At 37.1% G+C, this 21,003-nt stretch overlaps 7 non-coding genes and 2 pseudogenes across 7 annotated transcripts; 7 read left to right on the top strand and 2 right to left on the bottom strand.

Moving 5' to 3' along the window:
- Positions 1 to 2,371: 2,371 nt before the first annotated feature.
- On the top strand, positions 2,372 to 2,478 carry LOC141669560 (small nucleolar RNA R71). The gene has a single exon (XR_012553834.1). It is a non-coding gene; the product is annotated as a small nucleolar RNA R71 (small nucleolar RNA).
- Positions 2,479 to 9,280: 6,802 nt separating this feature from the next.
- LOC141669347 (U5 spliceosomal RNA) lies at positions 9,281 to 9,395 on the top strand. The gene has a single exon (XR_012553634.1). It is a non-coding gene; the product is annotated as a U5 spliceosomal RNA (small nuclear RNA).
- A 439-nt stretch (positions 9,396 to 9,834) lies between these two features.
- Positions 9,835 to 9,979, top strand: LOC141669073 (U4 spliceosomal RNA). Its single transcript, XR_012553371.1, has one exon. It is a non-coding gene; the product is annotated as a U4 spliceosomal RNA (small nuclear RNA).
- Positions 9,980 to 10,662: 683 nt separating this feature from the next.
- On the top strand, positions 10,663 to 10,804 carry LOC141669881 (U1 spliceosomal RNA; annotated as a pseudogene).
- A 1,209-nt stretch (positions 10,805 to 12,013) lies between these two features.
- LOC141669700 (U6 spliceosomal RNA) lies at positions 12,014 to 12,116 on the top strand. Its single transcript, XR_012553968.1, has one exon. It is a non-coding gene; the product is annotated as a U6 spliceosomal RNA (small nuclear RNA).
- Positions 12,117 to 13,534: 1,418 nt separating this feature from the next.
- Positions 13,535 to 13,650, top strand: LOC141669234 (U5 spliceosomal RNA). Its single transcript, XR_012553524.1, has one exon. It is a non-coding gene; the product is annotated as a U5 spliceosomal RNA (small nuclear RNA).
- A 1,174-nt stretch (positions 13,651 to 14,824) lies between these two features.
- Positions 14,825 to 14,918, top strand: LOC141669736 (U6 spliceosomal RNA; annotated as a pseudogene).
- Positions 14,919 to 17,130: 2,212 nt separating this feature from the next.
- On the bottom strand, positions 17,131 to 17,345 carry LOC141669834 (small nucleolar RNA U3). The gene has a single exon (XR_012554087.1). It is a non-coding gene; the product is annotated as a small nucleolar RNA U3 (small nucleolar RNA).
- Positions 17,346 to 19,337: 1,992 nt separating this feature from the next.
- Positions 19,338 to 19,542, bottom strand: LOC141669856 (small nucleolar RNA U3). The gene has a single exon (XR_012554109.1). It is a non-coding gene; the product is annotated as a small nucleolar RNA U3 (small nucleolar RNA).
- Between the last annotated feature and the right edge of the window lie 1,461 nt (positions 19,543 to 21,003).

Here is a 21,003-nt window from a genome sequence, read left to right as displayed (position 1 = left end):
CCATCCAGAAGACAAAAATACTCATGACCCGCCAATCTGTCAAGCATCTGATCAATAAATGGAAGAGGGAAGTGATCCTTCCTTGTGGCTTTGTTCAATTTTCTATAATCCATGCATACTTTCCATCCTGTAACTGTTCGAGTAGGGATGAGCTCATTCTTTTCATTTGCGACCACAGTGATACCTCTCTTCTTAGGTACACATTGTACGGGGCTCACCCACGAGCTGTCAGAAATAGGATAAATGATGCCTGCATCTAGCCATTTCAGAATTTCTTTCTTCACCACCTCCTTCATGATGGGATTCAGTCTTCGCTGCTGTTCCACAGTTGGCTTACTACCTTCCTCTAGCAGAATTTTATGCATGCAATATGAAGGACTTATCCCCTTGATGTCTGCTATGGTCCATCCTATAGCTGATTTGAATTCTCTTAAAATCCTTAAGAGCTTGTCTTCCTCACTACTTGAAAGGTCAGATGAAATAATAACAGGTAACGTAGATGAATCACCTAAAAAAGCATACCTCAAGTGCTCAGGTAATGGCTTGAGCTCCAAGGTAGGTGCTTCCTCTATTGATGGTTTGAGCTTCCCTTCAGCGTTCTTAAGGTCAGAAGTACCAAGAGATTCAAATGGTATGTCCAGCTTTCGCTTCCAGGGAGAAGCGTTCAGATATTGTAATTGCTCGTTGCTATCTTCATCATCGCTGTCAAAATCCCCCACTAAGGCCTTTTCCAATGCATCAGATATTAGCATGTGATCGAGTTCCGAAGTAACCGCAGAATCAATCACATCCAATTTTAAGCACTCCTCATCTTCTGTAGGGAATTTCATTGCCTTGAATACGTTGAAGGTCACATCCTGATCTTGGACCCGCATAGTAAGTTCACCTTTTTGCACATCTATCAAGGTACGGCCAGTAGCCAAGAAAGGCCTTCCCAAGATTATGGGAATCTTCTTATCTTCCTCAAAATCCAGAATAACAAAATCTGCTGGAAAGAAGAGCTTATCCACCTTGACGAGCACATCCTCAACTATGCCCCTTGGGTACGTAATGGAACGGTCAGCCAATTGTAGCGACATGTATGTGGGTTTTGGATCAGGCAGATCTAGCTTTTTAAAGATCGACAACGGCATCAGATTAATGCTTGCTCCCAAATCACAAAGGCACTTGTCAAAAGTCAGATTGCCAATGGTGCAAGGAATGGTGAAGCTTCCTGGATCTTTCAGTTTTGGTGGTAACTTTTGCTGCAGAACAGCGCTGCATTCTTCCGTGAGAGCAACGGTTTCAAGGTCATCCAGTTTCACCTTCCTTGAAAGAATAGTCTTCATAAACTTCGCATAACTGGGCATTGTTCAAGAGCCTCAACGAAAGGTATATTGATGTGAAGTTTCTTGAACACCTCCAGAAACTTCCCGAACTGTCTATCCAGCTTTTGTTGCTGCAATCTCTTAGGAAAAGGTGGTGGAGGATAGAGCTATTTCTCCCCTGTATTAGCCTCAGGCAGAGTGTGTTCAACAGTAGTCTTCCTTGGTTCCGCCGCTTTCTCCTTTTGCTTAGATTCTTCACCTCTAATTTCAGCTTCTACTTCTTTTGCCTTTTCAGCATCAGCTACTTTTCCAGACCTTAAGGTAATAGCCTTGACTTGCTCTTTAGCTTCCTTCCTGCCTGGTACTTCCGTGTCACTGGGAAGAGTGCCAGGTTGACGATTGAGCACTGCATTGGCTAATTGACCGATTTGATTTTCCAAGGTCTTGATAGAAACCGCCTGACTCTTGCACAACAGCTTAAGTTCCTCAAAATCAGCACTAGTAGGTGCAGCTGCACTTCCCTGTTGAGGATATGATTGCCTTGTAGCATACTGTTGCGGTTACTGGAATCCAGGTGGGTTAAACTGTTTACTCACTCCTTGCTGATATGGTGGCTGAATAGCATTCTGATTATTCCCCCAGCTGAAATTTGGATGATTTCTGTCGCTGGCACAGGCTGCTGTTGTCGCTGATAATTATTCACATACTGAACAGATTCGTTGACAAGAGAACACTGATCCGTAGCATGAGAACCTGCACAAAGCTCATAAACCATAGCTATTTGATTAACTCCATACGTAGCCAGAGAATCAACCTTCATTGATAGCGCTTGGAGCTGGGCTGCAATAGCGGTGGCTGCATCAACTTCCAGAATACCTGCTACCTTGCCTGACGTCATCCTCTGAGTTGGGTTTTGATGCTCATTTGCAGCCATCGTCTCTATAAGATTATACGCCTCAGTATAGCTTTTAGCCCATAAGGCGCCTCCAGCTGCTGCATCGAGCATGGGCCGAGATTGGGCCCCCAAACCATTATAGAAACCAGTGATCACCATCCAATCTGGCATTCCATGATGTGGACATTTTCTCAACATTTCCTTGTAGCGTTCCCAAGCCTCGCACATAGATTCTGTAGGTTGTTGCGCAAACTGAGTAAGAGCACTCCTCATAGCAGCAGTCTTTGCCATCGGATAAAACTTCACCAGAAACTTTTGCGCAAGATCTTGCCACGTAGTGATGGACCCAACTGGTTCAGAATGTAACCAGTCTTTAGCCTTGTCCCTCAGTGAGAATAGGAAAAGCCTCAACTTGATAGCCTCATCAGTCACGCCATAATACTTAAAAGTGCTGCAGATCTCGACAAAATTCCTTATGTGCATGTTGGGGTCTTCAGTTGTCGCTCCTCCAAAAGAAACAGAATTCTGCACCATCTGAATAGTGCCTGGCTTGATTTCAAAGGTGTTAGCTTGAATAGCCGGATGAAGGATGCTTGACTGAATGTCATCAATTTTAGGCCGAGAAAAATCCATAAGAGCTGGATCAGCTTGAACAATACGATCTCCCATATTGACTGGTTCTTTCTACTCAGTTCCTGAATCCGAATCCTCAAAAGCTAACTTCTCCGGAATATCAAAAACTTCGTCTGTCACCTCAGCTGTATCTAAAGTCCTCTTACGAGCACGAGAACGAGTTTACATAAACGCTTGCTAAAGTACCTGAAACACAACCGGAAAAAATAAGTAACTACTACGTCCTAATCACTGAGTCCTAATGACCAATGATGGTAAGTACATAAACTAAACAAATACGCCGAGTCCCCGGCAGCGGCGCCAAAAACTTGTTAGGGCGAAAACACGCACTAATATTCACGCAAGTATACGCGTTCGCAAGTAATATAGAATACTTTCTAGTTCGTTCCCTCAGAGACTCAGACTAAATTATTGTCTAATTAAACTCACTCACCAATGTATGATTACTTCTCAATGTTAAGACAATAACACTTAAAATTGTTGATTAAATATTAACTATAATTAACTACTTAATTAATCACTTAACTAACACTTCAATTTATCAATAATAAAACACTCATGAGATCACAACTTCATTATTACTTCCTTCTATAGCCATTGTTATTACCTTTAGCATGTGACAGTGATGATATTAATCGAATAACACGAAACTGATAAAAGCCAACTTTCATTGTACTAATACCATTCTACCAAGCATCCACAATTAAGATAGAAGTTGAATAGTCATCAATTATGTTGAGTTCCCATATGTCTACAGAAATTGACAACACAACGATTTAAGCACAAGTTATTCCTTTTTATTACATAGGGCAAATAAAACTGTTAGAGTTACCCACTAATCATGCACAACGTACATGAACCTATGTTAGCATGGCAAGTTCTAAATCTCAAGATCCACCGTCTCTTCACAAGAGATTAACACCCTATCTTATATGTTCGCGACGCACATAAGACGAATACGCACAACCAATACTAGATATCATGCAATCATCACACACTAAAGTATTAAACAATTAACTAAAGAATTCCATAATAAATCCGTTGCAACCCCATGATCACGATTAGCCCATAATAGCACTTATCGTCATCATGGGTTCATATGAAATCATGATAAACAAACACAAGAAAATAATAACTAAACTAACTATATTAAAACAGAGTACGTCACAAGAGTAAATAAGTTCAAAGCAAGAAAACTAGCATCCAACGTTACAATGAAACAAGAATCACAAGAATATATGCTTCCTCTTCGTTGCGGTGTGCTAAATCGGTCTTCTTCCTTATCTCCTTCGCTCCTTGCGTAAAAACACAATCTTCTTCAATCCACACTTGTGAAAACGTCTCAAATCTACTTATATAATAGTCCCATAAAACTCAGATTATATAGAAGTGGAAACCAAACAGAAGTAGAAGTCCTAAAATAATTTGTCTTTTTTCCCGACCCTGCGCGGCCGCTCAGCATAGCTGAGCGGGCACTCAGCTTGCTGCGCGGCCGCTCAGCAATGCTGAGCGGGCGCTCAGACCTCTACTGGAAAAATTCTGATTTTGCTCCGTTTCTTCGCCGTAATCTGCCCGTTTCTTTCCTCTCGCAATGGTGAACACATGGCAAGGCTTATTCTTGATGATTCCTCCCCCGAAATGCAACTAAAACCCTGAAATGCATAAATACTAGAAAAATGCATCAAATACACAAAATACTTGATTTCAAGACATCAATTTAAGCCATTTTAAGACGTTCTAAGTGGTATAAAATGCCACTTATCATCTATCTCTCTCAAGACACGGTTTTGCGCCCATCCCTCTCAGGTGCGCATACTCCACATGTTCATCAGTGTATAAATTACCTTCTCATATGGTAGTAAATTGGTAGTCTCCCCAGTCCACGAAGTACTGGGGTCTACCCCTCCTTGTCCTTGTAAGAATCTCATCCTGAATCTGGAACTTATATTGTTCCCCAAGCATATTGCTTGTTGATAGGTACACTTTAATTTGTACGTATATATATGTACTTCCGAGAATTTTCGAAGAAAGTACTAAGGATGTGAGTTGACCGTTGTCAACATATTCGTTATATAAGGGGGAGTTTCTTTTGAAACTATAATCAAAATATTTAAAATAAGTCGAGATAATATTCTCTGACGATCTGAAATTATTCGGATGATTTTTCAAAAATCGAAAAGTATTTTGAATCAGGTTCTATGATTTTTAAATCATAATTAAACCATTAAATAACTAATGCTTAATAATCAAATATTAATCGTTGAATAATCAAACCTCGAGTAATTATACTTTTAAAAGAATATTTGAAATAATATTCCTCAACTAATTTATGTTTTAGTAATTTAATAATCTTTAATATTTAATCGAGTCTGAAATAAATATTCAATGGAGAATACTTCTCCCATAATAAATGAATAGTAAATAGATATTTATTATTCGAACGATAAAGTATAGTTGTGGGAATACGATTTTTGGAAATCGTTTTAATAAAAGTTCGAGATGTTTAGTATTTTGTAAGTGGACGTTTAGTCCTTTTAAAACGTACTACTATGGACTTTTAATTGTCCTATAATATCACCGGGATGATCACTGGGTTTTTATCTTAAAATTCCGACCGACTCTCGGTTTTATACTTATACGTCACGCCTAAAGCGGAATTAAACATTCTACGATACATACTTATCGTACATCATCACTACATTATGCGAAAAAATCAATTATTACGTATCATGGCAAGCATGGTATTTCTGCAATGATAATAAAATAATCCTTTCACAACACAACAGTAAATGGAGTTGGATTCGTAAACTTGCATCGGTATCTTGAGGTGGAGGATGCTCTAGGTTCCGCTCGGAAATCTATAATCATAAACACAATTCGCTTTGTTAGGTCACGTTCTAATTTACGGCGACTCGCACTCATGCGCTACTTATTATGCACCCTCTCAATTTATATTACTCTTATTATTCCTTTAAGTCCTTATTCACATTATGGTCGCTTCCTTTTTCAAAGTATCTTAAGTTCATTTTCATTTTCATCGTTGGCTCCGCTTATGGATTCTACGGTTTCTAATCGCGCGGTCTCGTCTCCGATATTTTTATAAAATTGAAAAATCATTATTTTCACTTGAAATTATTATGGCAGTTAGGAAACTCAATTTACTACTCTCTATATATATTTCATGATTTATGAACATTTTTAAGTCGATCCTTTATATTTTCAAAATTCGTAATTTGTAGCAGTTTTTGTCGCGTAAATCACTTTTAGTAAAACGGCCATAACTTTTGATCTGTAAATCGGAATCAACCGATTCAAGCTCCTAAACGATCATTATAACATTTTCAATGATAATCAAGGTTATTTGTCAATAAACTTCAGTTTAAATCTTCGGGACTTTCTGCAGAAACTTAAAGTTATGTTTTGTTCGTTTTAACGAGATTACGGTTACGATCGGAGTTTCGTTTATGCCTTAAATCTTTATTCTACCACCAACAATCAACATATCATCATCACCACACTAACTCCTCTCAAGAAAATCATGTTCTTGAGGCAACAACAATCAACCTTAAATCTACTTAGCTAAACATCAAGATTACAACAATACCTTCCACCAAAACTAGGTTACAACTATATTCAAAAAGGAACTTGAACTTAAATATTAAATAAGGTTGGGTCAAAGATTTATACCTTTCTTGAGAGCTTGAGATGTGTTCTTGATGATGGTGAAGTCTTGGGAGTGCTTAGTATAGTTTTTGGAACCTAAACCAACCATTAAAATCAAGAAACCAAAGAAGAGTTACTATTCACACTATTCATTCTCATCATTGTTGAATTTATTTAACCCATCAAACCTTGATAAAAAGAACTCAAACATTTATCTTACCTTAGTTTGGTTGGTAGGAAGCTTGAGAATTAATGGGAGGATTTATCCATGGCTAGAGCTTGAAGTTTTGATTTTGATTTCTTGGTTGAAGATGAAAAAGCCGAATGAAGAAGGTTGGGAGAGAAAGAGAGATTTTGTGTTGCTTCTTGGGAGCTTCTTGAAATAATGTGGTGATATCTTGTAGTTGATTTTTATTCCTTAGTATATATCCTAGGATTTTATTCTTTGTTGCCAATCTTGGAGACAAATCTAGCTAGCCTTGGTAGTTTACAAGCTAAGCTACTTGATTTAGCTCTTTAGCTTACTATTTGCTAGCCATTGGTTAATCATCATATCCTTAGCTCACTATTTGCTAAAGTAACCATGGTTTCTTTTCTACCATGGTTACTTAGTGCGTTACGTTTATTTAATCATTTACGCGTTCGTTCGGTTACTTAAACGTTTTCGTAATAATTTCTCGTAAATAGTTCGCAACATAATTCCTTTCGTATTTATTCCTTATGTTTTGAATTATCATGTTTGGATATAAATCCGTAGGGTTTTAAATTCGTAATTATATTGTGATTCCCGTAATCCTCGATGATTCGTAAATATGGTCGTTTTTCAAAGTTCGTTTTTTTCGAAAACTAATAGCGTTTACATACACTCATTTCGTACGTATAATCATAACGTCAACTTCGAAACTCATTTTCTCATACACTACATAGTGTGGGCTAAAATGTTTTCACCGTCTGTTAGGATTAAACATTTTTACAAGGTCTCAAAAATTCGAGTTATTACATGCACTCTCATGTCAATGAGCATGTCTAGAAAATTCACAAACTCAATCGTCAACTAAAACTAAAACATTTATACAAATAAACAATTTCGCTCTCATTTATTCATAAATTATACTGAAAAATATCTTAGATCCAAAAAATTAAATTAAACACACATCTAGAATGTGACTCAAACTTTCCATTTTCAAACATCTTTCTAGGCATTTGGCGAAAATCAAATGTACTTATCTGTTTTCAGTTTATTTATACAATCAGATCATCCCGTACAACAAAGAGAAGATAACTGCAAGCACACCCATTTCATTAAGGTTGATTTAAGTAAAGTTTTACCGTCACGGGCCTGATTCTGTAAATAAATCGGGAAATGTTACGTTAAAACATCAATCAACTTTCACGCAAACTATTTTTATAAACCAATTTAAGGTGGGTTTGGTAACAGAAACCTAAATTTTATAATTTTAACTTGCGTAATGCAAATTGTAACTTCCTTAACACCAAGAATAACATTTAAGAATGAATTTTTAAAATTTCAAACTTCCTTGACACCAAGGGGAACAACATTTGGTAAGAACTGCTAGGTTTTTCGGGACATCCAAATCTAAATGACTTGCCACACTCACATTCATGAGGCACAATTTTTCAGGCTATAATGGTTCAATACCGATATATTACTACTGTTTTGTCATGTTGCTTGGGGGGTTTGGGGGAACAATGAAATATTCGTATTTTATAATATACAAATCCAAATAATGATTACAAGGAAAAGGCTATTGGAGCTGAATACCTCAGTAAAGAAACAGGTGAGTTTGATTGCAAGTGCTTTGGAGTTCGTAGAGCAGTTCTGTCTAAAAAAAAATCAAGGCAACACAGCCATATTGTAAAATCAGGAAACACAGACCCCGAATTATATATCCAACAATTGTCCTGCCAACTTTTCAATTTAGTCATCATTTTGGTGAGCACAAAGCAAACTGTTCTTTTGCCTTCTACTAAAGAATGTCATATGCTCCTTTTACTAAATACTGTGTGCTCGCCAACAAAAGCGGCATACTCCTATTTTTAAAGGGGTATTCCATTAGAAATAAACCCTGCAGCTGCAGCCTGCAAGCAAAGATGAAAGTTTAACCTCACTATAATAATATTTTATAATGGAAGTAGGGATTTTGGAATAAAGATTATTACATTGAAAACAAAGAGCAGCATAAAATCAATAATTTGCACTAGATTGAAAAATAATATGTTATCAATGAAAATATAAAGTGTATCACACAATTAGGATTTGGACACCGGATGGCATAAAACAAGATTGGTGCCAAGACAACAATTGCTTCTAAAATGAACAGAAGGCGAAAACGACAGAAGATGAATGAGACCCAGGGCATCCTTTAGGAAGCTTAGCTATATCTCAGCAGGCATGAGACCAAGGGGATCCATCAAGAAGCTTAGCAATATCTCAGCAGGTCTCACTACTTAGTACGATATTACGATGAAATAAAAAACAAGTCAATAACTGTAGGTTAAGATGAATTCAACGGAAGCAGTATCTTGTGGCACGTCAGTTGCTGGTTGAAATCTATTTCCAAACCCCTCTTTGGCCTTGGCCATTTCTTGTACCCTCCCCAGGGTAAAACCCTACAATATTCCACTCTCAAAATTTTACTCATTCCCGAATGTTTGCAACTCAGATGTACCTACATAGCAACCCACATTGCAAAATTAAAAAAGGCACATATCAGCCAAATTAAATAAGTAACAACTGTTTGGCGTACATTTCATTTCACGCAGCCATTTGTTGAGCACAAAGCGATCTATTATTTCGCCTTTTACTAAAGAATACCGTGTGTTCGTCACTCAAAGTGGCATACGCCTATTTTTGGAAGGGTATTCCATAAGAATATACACTACAAGTAAAGTGTCAATATTTTTTCTTGCCATATCTGATGAGAGTAGTGATTTTGGACTTTAAACTGAAAAGATCAAGTGCATCATAAAATCAGCGATTAGTTATTTGAAAATAATATATGAACTATTGAATCAAGTCAATCATAAAAATGAAAAATCAACAAGATTGGTGTAAGGACCGGAATTGTTTACAAGACACACAAAAGGGGGGAAACAACAGAAAGGGAACAAGACACACAAAGGGGGGAAAACTGCAGAAGGGGAACGAGACAAAAACACAAACAGCAGAAGGGGAACGAGACCAAAACACGAGGTCTGTCATAAGGCTTAACATCATCCCAGCAGGTCTCCCTACCTTTATACCACTTCGTAATGCACGAAAAAGCGAGTCAAAAACTGCAAGATAAGAAAGATGGAGGTCACTGGAAGCACCATCTTTTTGCGCTTGGGGCAATGACGCAGCTAATGAGGTACTAACCGAGGCGCGTCAATTTCTGGTTGAAAACTATTTCCAAACCCCTTCTTCGGCCCTGGCTTTGCCTTGTTCCATTGAAAATTTCTGGAAGGGTTCCCTCTAACCCAGGGTAAAGCCCTGCAATATTAGTCACAAATTCTTACTTGCTCTTGAATGTTTGTGCAGTACCTAGATTGTTTGCAACTAAGCATTACCTAGAACCTCTTATCCGAATCAAAAATTACATAGATTAAAAAATGTCAATTAACGTTAAGCTACTTGTATCCCTAAATAGAATTCTGCCAAGTTCAATTAACGTTAAGCTACTTGTATCCCTAAATAGAATTCTGCCAAGAAAACTATGTATACGCGTAATTCTGCCTAAAAGGATTTACTGTTTGAGTTCGAGCCTGTTCAAACACTTGTGATCTTTCTAGGAAATGTCCTTTGATATTTTTACATTTTTTGGTTATAAATTTTACTAAACAAATAAAAAGGGGGGAGAAGGACAATGCTGAATTTAAAACTTCTGACTTGTAAGTTGTAACCAAAACTGGCATCCCACCAAAGCAAAAACTAAGTGCCCAAATTAGTTGTCAATTTATTGTGTGCTTTGGACTTCAAGTAACTGCCAAATTTTAAGATATATGTTAGTTAGATGTGGAGTATATTTGACAAAAATAAACTGAATATATATGATCACACTTTTTCTACAAGCTAATAGGCTGTTAAAGCTTCCCGTATCGGTAAAGAAGAAGTGCAAAGATTACAACAATGGTATACATACAGATATGCAACCTACTTTCAACTTACTTACCTAGATGGGGTCAATGTGTGATCAAAAATGCTCATGGCCCAGGTGTGTGACCTCCATTGCACTTTGAAGGGGTGCTTGCCTAAGGTCTACCCAAGTGTTGGAGCCTATATCATAATTTGTGTCATGTTTCAAACTTCATACTAATTTGGTTAGCCTAATAATTTTTTGTTAATTTATCCATACATATTTAAACCTGCTTCAAATCAATATTTTTGTGAGTTAAAGTCTGATGAGAAATCACAAGCTCCTCCACTATCTATTTTAATTGAATTGTTGTCAAGGTTGATCACGGCAATTTGCAGCAATCGAAAGTATTTTGTAAACCACGCAGCAATATAAAACAGTGATCTTGCATAATAAATTACCAATGGATACTTCATAAGAAGAGGGAAGGGATCGATACCTGTAATGCATTGACATACAAGCTACTTGGAGTAGATAAATATTCTGAATGCTTGACACTTGACAGAATCTATCCATAATTCAGTTCTCCGACTTGCCTCCGCCTTTGCTTCATGTCAAAACTGAAATTTGGGTAAAAATATAAGTTAATGCTCTGACATCAATAAGAACTCCTCTTATCCCAACATTCAGACTCCTGAGACTGAAGTACAACAACGTAGTCCTCAAATATATTTCATTGTAAAGTTACTTAGAGATGTTTGTGTTCAGCTTAGTTCTCGTCACATAAAAACTACAGTTGGCACTTGCATAGTTAATTATAATCCAGATGAAGTTAAGAGGTGACACTGATACCTCTTTTGCATACAGTACAAAACTACTTTTTGGCGAGACCCATCAGAATAAATACTTGAGCCAACCAATTCCTGATTCCTTTTTCAACTTGTCTCAGTGTCTGCTCCAGCAACGTAAAACGATTGTTGCAGAAATATTCTTCTGAGAAGTGCCACTGCTATCAGAACTAAAATTTGATTAAGGAGGTCAATGCTTTGACATAAACAGAAACTTCTCTCTCCTCACATTTACAATTGAAGTTTTGGTCCCATTAACTAGTATTTACATGGTATGAAGTTTTCGCGAATTAGCTACGTTTTCTTTTTATTATTGTGATTTTAACTTTTCCGGGAGGAATAAAATGTCCCCTTGTCTGCACATAATATCGGTACAGTTTCTGTATTATATCAAATATACAGTCCAAATCAGTTATAATTCAATTACAATGACATCAAAAAAAGAGGCCGCATAGTAAAATGTACATGGAGAGGTTAAAAAATGGTTTGCCTGCAATTTTACAGATGTTCAAGTCCCAAACGGAAGTTCCCACAGTGATAAAAATAAAGACAATTTGGTGTTTACATACATCATCTTTAGGATCTATACATGTCCCTTCGGGGACATCCGATAAAATTGGAACGATACAAAGAAGATTAGCATGGCCCTTGTGCAAGGATGACACGCACAAATCAAGAAATGGTTATATAAAAAAAAAAGAAAATCAAGAAATGGTCCAAAAAAAAATTTACACCTTATCAACCTCTCCTACAGTCCCACATGATGTAAGACTTCTCTCAAGAGGCACTCGAATCTTAAATCTCGTTTAGGTAACTTCAAAAACAGAGAAAAGCACATGGTACTTGTATTGAGGATTTGTTATTTATACCTGCATGTTTAGGTAACTAGAAGAAATTCTTGTAGGTAATTTGTTCGGAATTAGCAACCCAGTAAAGCCTCCATTCCTTGATCAAATTTACTCTTCTGGGCTTTAAATCTCCACTAAAGTTGAAAATCAAACTGAGAAATAGCAGTGACAGCCAATTAGAGCAGAACCTTGAGTAGAGACAAATTCCTCGATGTTAGATTCCTACATAATCCAACACACGGCATGAGAACAATAAAATATGATACATTTTATACCAGTGCATAGTTCCAAAGTATGACTAAGATGCAAAATTAAAAGTGGTAGCACAATCTCGAATTTTGTTTGCAATTAAAAGTATTCAGCCAGTATTTTTTTCAAGCACGAGACTAGTGGTTTGCAATCAAAATCCGCACTACAACTACAAGTTCTTTGAAAGAAAATGACCTGAAACTCACTTGTTCCCAAAGAAAGAAGGAAGAAAGTCGCTTTCAGGATTAGTACTGTATTACTATTAGTACTTACTGCGTTAGTATGGTTGTGTTTTACTGTGCTGTATTAGTAATAGTATAGGGAAGGGTAGTTCTGTCTTTTCACTAGAGTTAGTTAGTTATCAGTCCAATTCTATAGATACTTGTTAGTGTCCTGTATTTTGCATTATGTTGAATATGAAAATGGCTTTGCCACCAAAATTCCCTCTCTCTATAACTATTTTCTCTCTCTAGGATTTCTCACTCAGTCAATCTCTAAACTCTGTTTCTCTCTCATTTCTCAACTGAATCTCTCACTTTCTCTTCTAGTCTCTTTACAATCTCTTCTATAATCTCTAGTTCTATCTACATTTCTGCAATTATAAACCAGAAAATATGAAAAACATACAAAAAACATTAAAAACACAAGTAAACCATGACAGTCGCTTAAAATTTGACTCTCCAAAGACCAGCTTAAAACCAGAAATGAACAGTAATCAGTCAGAGAAAAACATGCCACTTGTAATAAGAAATGGACAGTAATCACACGACTACTGCTACATTATGTACGCATTCATTATGTTGTTCGGGGGTGCGGAAAATCAAACCACGGAACAGTGAAATAGTTGTATAATAATTACATAAACACATCCAAATTACGATTACAAAGAAACTACTGAAACAGGTGAGTCTGCCTACTTGAATATTTACAAGGCAACCCACATTGCAAAATAAGAAAGCACAGAGAACCCAAATTACATACTTAAGAACTGCCCAGCCTACATATCATTTCACGCAGCCATGTGGTGAGCGCAAAGCGAACTATTCTTTCGCCTTTTACTAAAGAATACCGTGTGCTCGCCACTTGAAGTGGCATACGCCTATTTTTGGAGGTTATTCCTTAGGAATATACCCTACAAGTAAAGTTTGAAAGTGTTTTCTTACTACTATTGTATCTTTAATCTCTTTTTATTAGTACATTCATAAAAAGAGAAAAGCATACAGTAATTGGATTGAGGAATTGTTGCATGTGGGGACAAAGTAAAAGAATTTCTTGAAGGTGATCTATTTAAAGTACGCGATCCAATAAAACCTTCATTCCTTTCTTAAATTTACTCTTCTCGGCACCAGAACAAATTCCTCGACTTTAAGATTCTCCACAGCAGAACATGAGAACAATAAAAAATGAAAACATTATCCAATTCATAAAAATTTCAAGTCGTCACAAAAAGCAAAATCAAAGTGATTAGCACGAAGTAGAATGATCGAAAGCATGCAAAAGATCAGGCAATGGGTTTTTTCCAAGTACTTAGTTCCGCTTCAATAGCTCTACTACCATGTAAATTGGCAAAAAGGACGTAGAATAGTTTTTCACTACAAAATTTAAGCCTGCTTCTTTTGCGAGTTCAAGCCTGAAGAGAAATCATACGCCCCACAATCTACTCAACTGAATTCTTGTCAAGGTTGATCACAGAAATTTGCAGCAATTGGAAGGATTTGGTAGACCACAAAACAATACATAAATCCTCATCGGATACTTCATATTAAGCCGAAAGGAAGGGATCTCAGTACCTGTAGTGCATAGACATACAGAACAGCTTCTTGGAGATAGCAAACTTTCTAAATGCTTGAACCAATCTATCCATAATATAGTTCTCCAACTTGCCTCCGCCTCTGCTCCAAGAAAGTAAAAGATTGATAGAGAGTATAGTTTTGAGAGGTGCAGCTTCATGTTAAGACTGAAATTTGGGGGGGGGGGATATAGGTCAATGTTCTGAAAATTAAAAAAAAAAACTCTCATCCCAACAACAGTCTAACTCCCTGGAACTGAAGTACAACAGCATATTCCATTAATCTATTTCTAACTACTAAATACTTGCTTGCAAAGTTATTGCGTTGGAGATTCTTGTACCAAAACTGAGTAAAGAGATCAATGCTTTGACATCCCCAGAAACTTCTCTCATAACATCAACAGCCATAATTTTGCCCACTAAATATTTTCATAAAATTATATGGTTCGAACTTCAAAGTTTTTGCAAAACTTATATAGCGTGTCAGTTCATACTTCTTTCTTCGAATCTATAAATGTCCCTTTGGGAACATTCGATAAAATTGTAAGGATAGAGAGAAGATTAGCATGGCCCCTACGCAAGGATGACACACAAATCGAGAATTCTTTTTACCCCACATCAATCTCTTCAACACAATGTAAGAAATTTTTCAATATTTCACCCTAAAGAATCTAGCCATGCAACTTAGCAAAGTGGTAACAGTCTAAAACCTCAAGGTGTTAGAGAATGGTCCTTTCCCGGATCTTAAATTATTCTAACACTCTCCCTCACTCGAAAGCCCTATGGGTCGAAGAGTGGATCACGGGCGGGCGCCCATCTTTGGGGTATAAATTTTCCTTTCGTGTCCCTCATAAATTGTGAAAAATGTTGGGGGTGACAGGGATCGAACCTGAGTCCTCTAGCCTGAGCTCTGATACCATGTCAAGTAACCAGTTACTCTAAAACCTCAAGGTGTTGGAGAATGGTCTTTTCCAGGATCTTAAATTATTCTAACAGTAACACTCATAAGAAACCCTAGACTAGTACATAAATAAACTCCAACCACACTAATTTAACTATTCTGGAAATTCATCCAATCTTGTATACAATATGCATGCTTAAGGGCCTACAGTCTTAAATAAATTGTGCTGATCAGAAATATTTGCAGCTATCGATACTTTAGAAGGACGTAAATCGTGCATAAATATAAAATCATTGCATACACTTCATTAATAAGCCAACAACAGTTAAAAACTGATCTAGATACCTGCACACGCTTGGTGGAGAAATTCGAAATCACTTCTTGAAAGAGGTAATATGCTGGAACCAACCAATTCCAGATCCCTTTTTAAAATCGTGGTGGTCTGAACTCCAAAAAAGAGTAGAAGAATGTTGCAGAACATCTTTTTGGGAAGAGATGCTGCATATCAAAATGTTATTAGGCTAGTAAGAGGTGAGTATTAACATCCACAAAAACTCGCCTCATCCCAGTAATTCTTGAATTTTACTCAAATCGCAATAAAAGAATGTGATTTAAATATTCTGCCATCTAGCTAACTCACTGATCATTGACAAAAACCATGCTTTATTGTGTTATCCGCATCCTTATACTATTGGAAAGAGAGAGGGTAAACTTCCAAACATGTCCCTGCAATGTACAAAAAGACCAGTCATATGCAGATAAATTTGATATTGTAGCAGAGTGGTAACAACACCAGACCAAAAAAATCTGGGCAGTCCACGTAGAATGACATAAAACTCTTGACATCCACAAAAACTTCCGTCTCATCCCAGTAATTCTTGAAATTTTACACAATATCGAAACAAAAAAAATGTGATTCGAATATTCTGCAATCTAGCCAACTTACTACTCATTGACAAAATCCATGATTTATTGTGTTTAACTGCATCTTTTTAACTATTGGAGAGAGAGAGAGTCAACTTCCGAACATGTCCCTGCAATGTACAGAAGACCACTCATATGCAGATAAATGTGATATTCTAGCAGAGTGGTGACAACACTAGAACAAAAAAATCTAGGCAGTCTGCGTGGAGTAACAGACTCAGACTAGTAGGAAACCAGACAACTACTGTGTCTTATTGACAAAATCCATGATTTATTGTGTTAACTGCATCTTTTTAACTATTGGAGAGAGAGAGAGAGTCAACTTCCGAACATGTCCCTGCAATGTACAGAAGACCACTCATATGCAGATAAATGTGATATTCTAGCAGAGTGGTGACAACACTAGAACAAAAAAATCTAGGCAGTCCGCGTGGAGTAACAGACTCAGACTAGTAGGAAACCAGACAACTACTGCATAGTGTGATAGACAAAGGGCTGTTAATCACACTCTGACTAGTAGGAAACCAGGCTGAGAAACAGACTCAGACTAGTAGGAAACCAGACAACTACTGCATATCAGAAAGGGCTGTTAATCACACTATGCAGTTGGACTCAGACTAGTAGGAAACCAGGCTGAGAACGATCCTCTACTGGACCACAAAGGGCTGTTAATCACACTCTGGTCATGCAGTCATGTCCCTGCAACGTACAGGAGACCACTCATATACAGATAAATTCGATATTCTAACAGAGTGGTGACAACACTAGAAAAAAAAATCTAGGCAGTCCGTGTGGAGTAATAGACTCAGACAACTACTGCTTAGAGTCTATCACACTAGACCAAAAAGGACCGAGACGAGGGAAAAAAAGAATAGAGTATATCAGAAAACTGACCACCACGGGTACGAAACCATGATGAGAATGATCCGCTACAGCCCTGTATAGTCCAAAAACTATTTTAAAAAAAAGAGGGACCGAGACAATGAAAAAAGAATAAGGTCTGTCAGACAACTGCAAGACCATCCCATCCTGGAAACCAGGCTGAGAACGATCCTCTACTGCTCTGAATGGTCTACAGACCACAAAGGGCGGTTAATCACGCTCTGGTCATGCAGTCATGTTTCATTCACCAGACTTGGTCACCTGTCTCCTTTGAAATCAAGGATACAGAGGTACGAGCCTATAGAACAGATCCTGTTCAAGTAAGGTCGTGAGCTTGTAGCTAGCACGAGCTCTACAAATACATGATACTTCCCTTATTTTATTTCAATATGGGACTCATCACGCGTTTGTGTTTACAATATTCAATTTTTTGATAGATAAGTTCCAAGGCAAAACTATAAGTGAACAAGTGAGCAGGGGAATGCATTTATTCTTGCCACGCAAATTTGGCCTACAAGTTAACTCTATTAATTCCTATGAATCTCGTAGAATTCCTTCCCTACGAGGTTAAAACAAAAGTTCTTTGTAACTTGAATCATCTATTTATTCTTATATGTTTTTATGCTGGAGGTATACAAAAATAACCATACATTTCAAAGCTCCAAATACACGCCGGCACCATCTCTATTTTTACTAATTCCAGCATCATTAAATGAGATGCATATAAATTTATCACTCGTAGTCGTATTCTTTGCTAGGAGAATATAATTACAAGAGGAACACATGCATTATATTTAAATAGAAGATATACAGTGCCGTGCAGTTGTGCATGCCTATCACATATGATTTCCAACTCAATTTTGGATAACTCAGATTCAGGGAAGAAACTAAATTTTCAATAACAGTAGCAAGAAATGTTCATTATACTACCAAGCACTCAAATCTTTAATCTTTTGTTAAGTAACTCCATAAAAACAGAAAAGCAACTGGTACTTGTATTGGTGAATTGTTACTCATACCTGCATATGGGGGTTAAGGAACTTCTTGTAGGTGATTTTTCAGAATTAGCAACTGTATAAAGCCTTAGTTCCTTGACCAGATTTAGTCTTTTCAACTTTAACTCTCCACAAAGGTTAAAAGTCGAACTGAGAACAGGAGTAACAGCCGTTAGACCAGAACCTTGAGTACAAAGATGAATTCCTCGATGTTAGATTCCTGCATTATCCACTACACCACACGAGAACAAAAAAAATTGATACATTCAATACCAGTGGTTTATAGTTTCAAGTGTCAATAAGATGTAAAATCAAAGTGATTAGCACGAAAAAGAATTTGTTTTTCATATCAAAGTGCAAAAGTTTAGCAAATGGAATTTTTTAAGCACAGGACAAACAGTAGTTTGAAATCAAAGTTCACACTACAAGTTCTTTTAAAACAAAGGACCAGAAGCTCACTTGTTTCACTTAAAAAATTCAAAGTATACAATAATAAATTTGGGTTTTACTGATTTTGTAAGTTGTAAACAACAATCACCTTTGATACCTCCAAACGCTACGCAAGGACATCCAAAATAACTTCTTCAAAGAGTTGATGTGCTGAAGGGAATGTAATGTATTGATATCCACAAACACTTGTCTCCTCCCAGTAACCCTTAAAAATTTAACTCGATATCGCAACAAAAGTATGTAAATCAAATATTCTGCAATTTAGCTAACTTCCTACCCTTTGACCGCATTCATGATTTATTCTGTTATCCTCGTACTTTTTTATTTGTACTTTTTTAACTGTAGCAGAAAATAGAGAGAGATACAGGGACAGGTTAAAACTTCCAAACATGTCCTTGTGATGATAATAAATTCGATAGGGTAGCAGTAGTGATAATACAAGAAAAAAAAAATATTTGGGCAGTCCACGTGGAGTACAGAGACTAAATTGAAGGACAGAGGCAAGGGAAGAAAGAATAGGGTCTTTCAGACAACTGCAAGACCACCTCTGCCAGAAAACCAGGCTGAGACCAATCCTCTACGGCTCTGGATGGTCCACGAACTGAAAAAAAGGACCGAGACAGGGGAACAAAGAATAGGGTCTTTCACAAAACTGCAAGACCACCCCAGTCTGGAAACCAGGCTGAGAATGATCCTCTACGGCCCTGGATGGTCCACGAACTAAAAAAAAGGACCGCGACGAGAAAAAAGAATAGGGTCTGTCAGACAACTGCAAGACCGCCCTTTACAGACTACCTTTTACAGACTGAGAACGATCTTCTACGGCCCTAGATGGTCCACGAACTAAAAAGAAGGATCAAGACATGGGGAAAAATAGGATCTGTCAGACAACTGCAAGACTACCCCAGCCCTGGAAACCAGGCTGCGAACGATCCTTTACGGCCACTGACAACAAAGGGCTGTTAATCACACTCTGGTCATGCAGTCATGTTTCATCCACCAGACTTGATCACCTGTCTCCTTTGAAATCAAGGATACAGAGGTATGAGCCTATAGAACAGATCTTGTTCAAGTACGATTGTGAGCTTGTAGCTCACACGAGCCCTTAATATGCATTTTTTTTCTTATTTTCTTTCGACGGGGGACTTGTCACCAGTTTGTGTGTGCCACTTTGTTATCATAATATTCAATTTCTGAGAAGATAAGGTCCAAGGAAACACTAAGCATGCACCAGGACCAAATGATTTCACTATCTAAAGACTAAACCACAACATGACATATAAATTATCTATGTTACTCGGACTCTTCATTTTACCTCCGGGTACCCGTGTCGGACACTCGAAACTTGGACATTGACATTCGGACTCGGACACTTATTTTAAGCCAAAAACATGTATATTTTTCAAAACGTTGCCGAGTCCGATACCTGGACACGTGTCCATGTCGGACATTTCTAGCCGATTTCGAGTAACATAGTAAATTGCTGTAGTCCTTAAATACTGTTTCAACGTGCATTTGTGAATTCTTCGAAACCATTAAACATACTTGTATTAGCGTTGTTTAACCGATTTAGGGATATCTAAACCAACAGCTTGAAAACATGAATAATTTCTCAATGCTAAATTTAGAGCCTCCAGAAGTCAACAATTATGAAAATGTTTTGGTTATTAGATTCTGAAAAAAGAAAAAAACAACCAGTTTGGCCCAGTATTTTGCATGCAGTCAAAGTGCAATCAAGCTATGATTACAAAGCTCAAAGAAAATTATTGAAGTCACCCTTTCCTAGTTAACATAAGATCTGTAGTCTTTCTTCAACTTAATAGAGCATGGCAGCGCAAAGTACAAGAAGCTCTGTATCGAGTATCGACCAACATTGTACCAGTGATCTCACAAAATCTGACACTATTTTCATGGTGGCTGATACTGAACAAGTGAGTAAGGGACATTTAATCTTGTCACGCATATTTGCATACATGTTAACTTTATAAATTCCTATGGATCTTTTAGATTTTTTCACGCGAGTTTAAAATAGAAGTGCTTTGGAACTTATGTAAGTTATGTTGTTTATCCTTCCTCTATTGAGCAAGGAATCTTAATTCATCTCTCTTGTTCTTATAATCCCGAAGGTATAAGAAAATAAACATCCATTTTAAACCTCCAAATACATGCCTACACCATCTCCATTTTTACTAGGGTCATCAATAATTAGCTCTTATAACACTAAGATGTGTATAGAATCAACACTCATACTCCTTGCAAGTAGAACACAAGACTACGAGAAGAAAAAAAGTGTGAAATTTAATAAGAAGATAAATGGGGTCATGCACTTGTCTTTGCCAATCACACATAATTTCCAACCCAATTTTGGATAAAATAGGTCCAGGGAAGAAACAAATATTTCAAGTAAACCGAGTGCATTCATTTTCTAAAAAAATAACAGCAGCAAGAAATTTTCATAATACTTCTGAGAATTGTATATCTAAACTCGATTAGTAACTTCATACAAAGAGAAAAGCATATAGTAGTACTTTTGTTGAGGAATT

The sequence above is a fragment of the Apium graveolens genome, chromosome 6, assembly GCF_009905375.1.
Source record: "Apium graveolens cultivar Ventura chromosome 6, ASM990537v1, whole genome shotgun sequence".
NCBI classification, from domain to species: domain Eukaryota; kingdom Viridiplantae; phylum Streptophyta; class Magnoliopsida; order Apiales; family Apiaceae; genus Apium; species Apium graveolens.
Note: the sequence above shows the minus strand (reverse complement) of the source record. Positions and strands in the feature narration are given on the sequence as shown.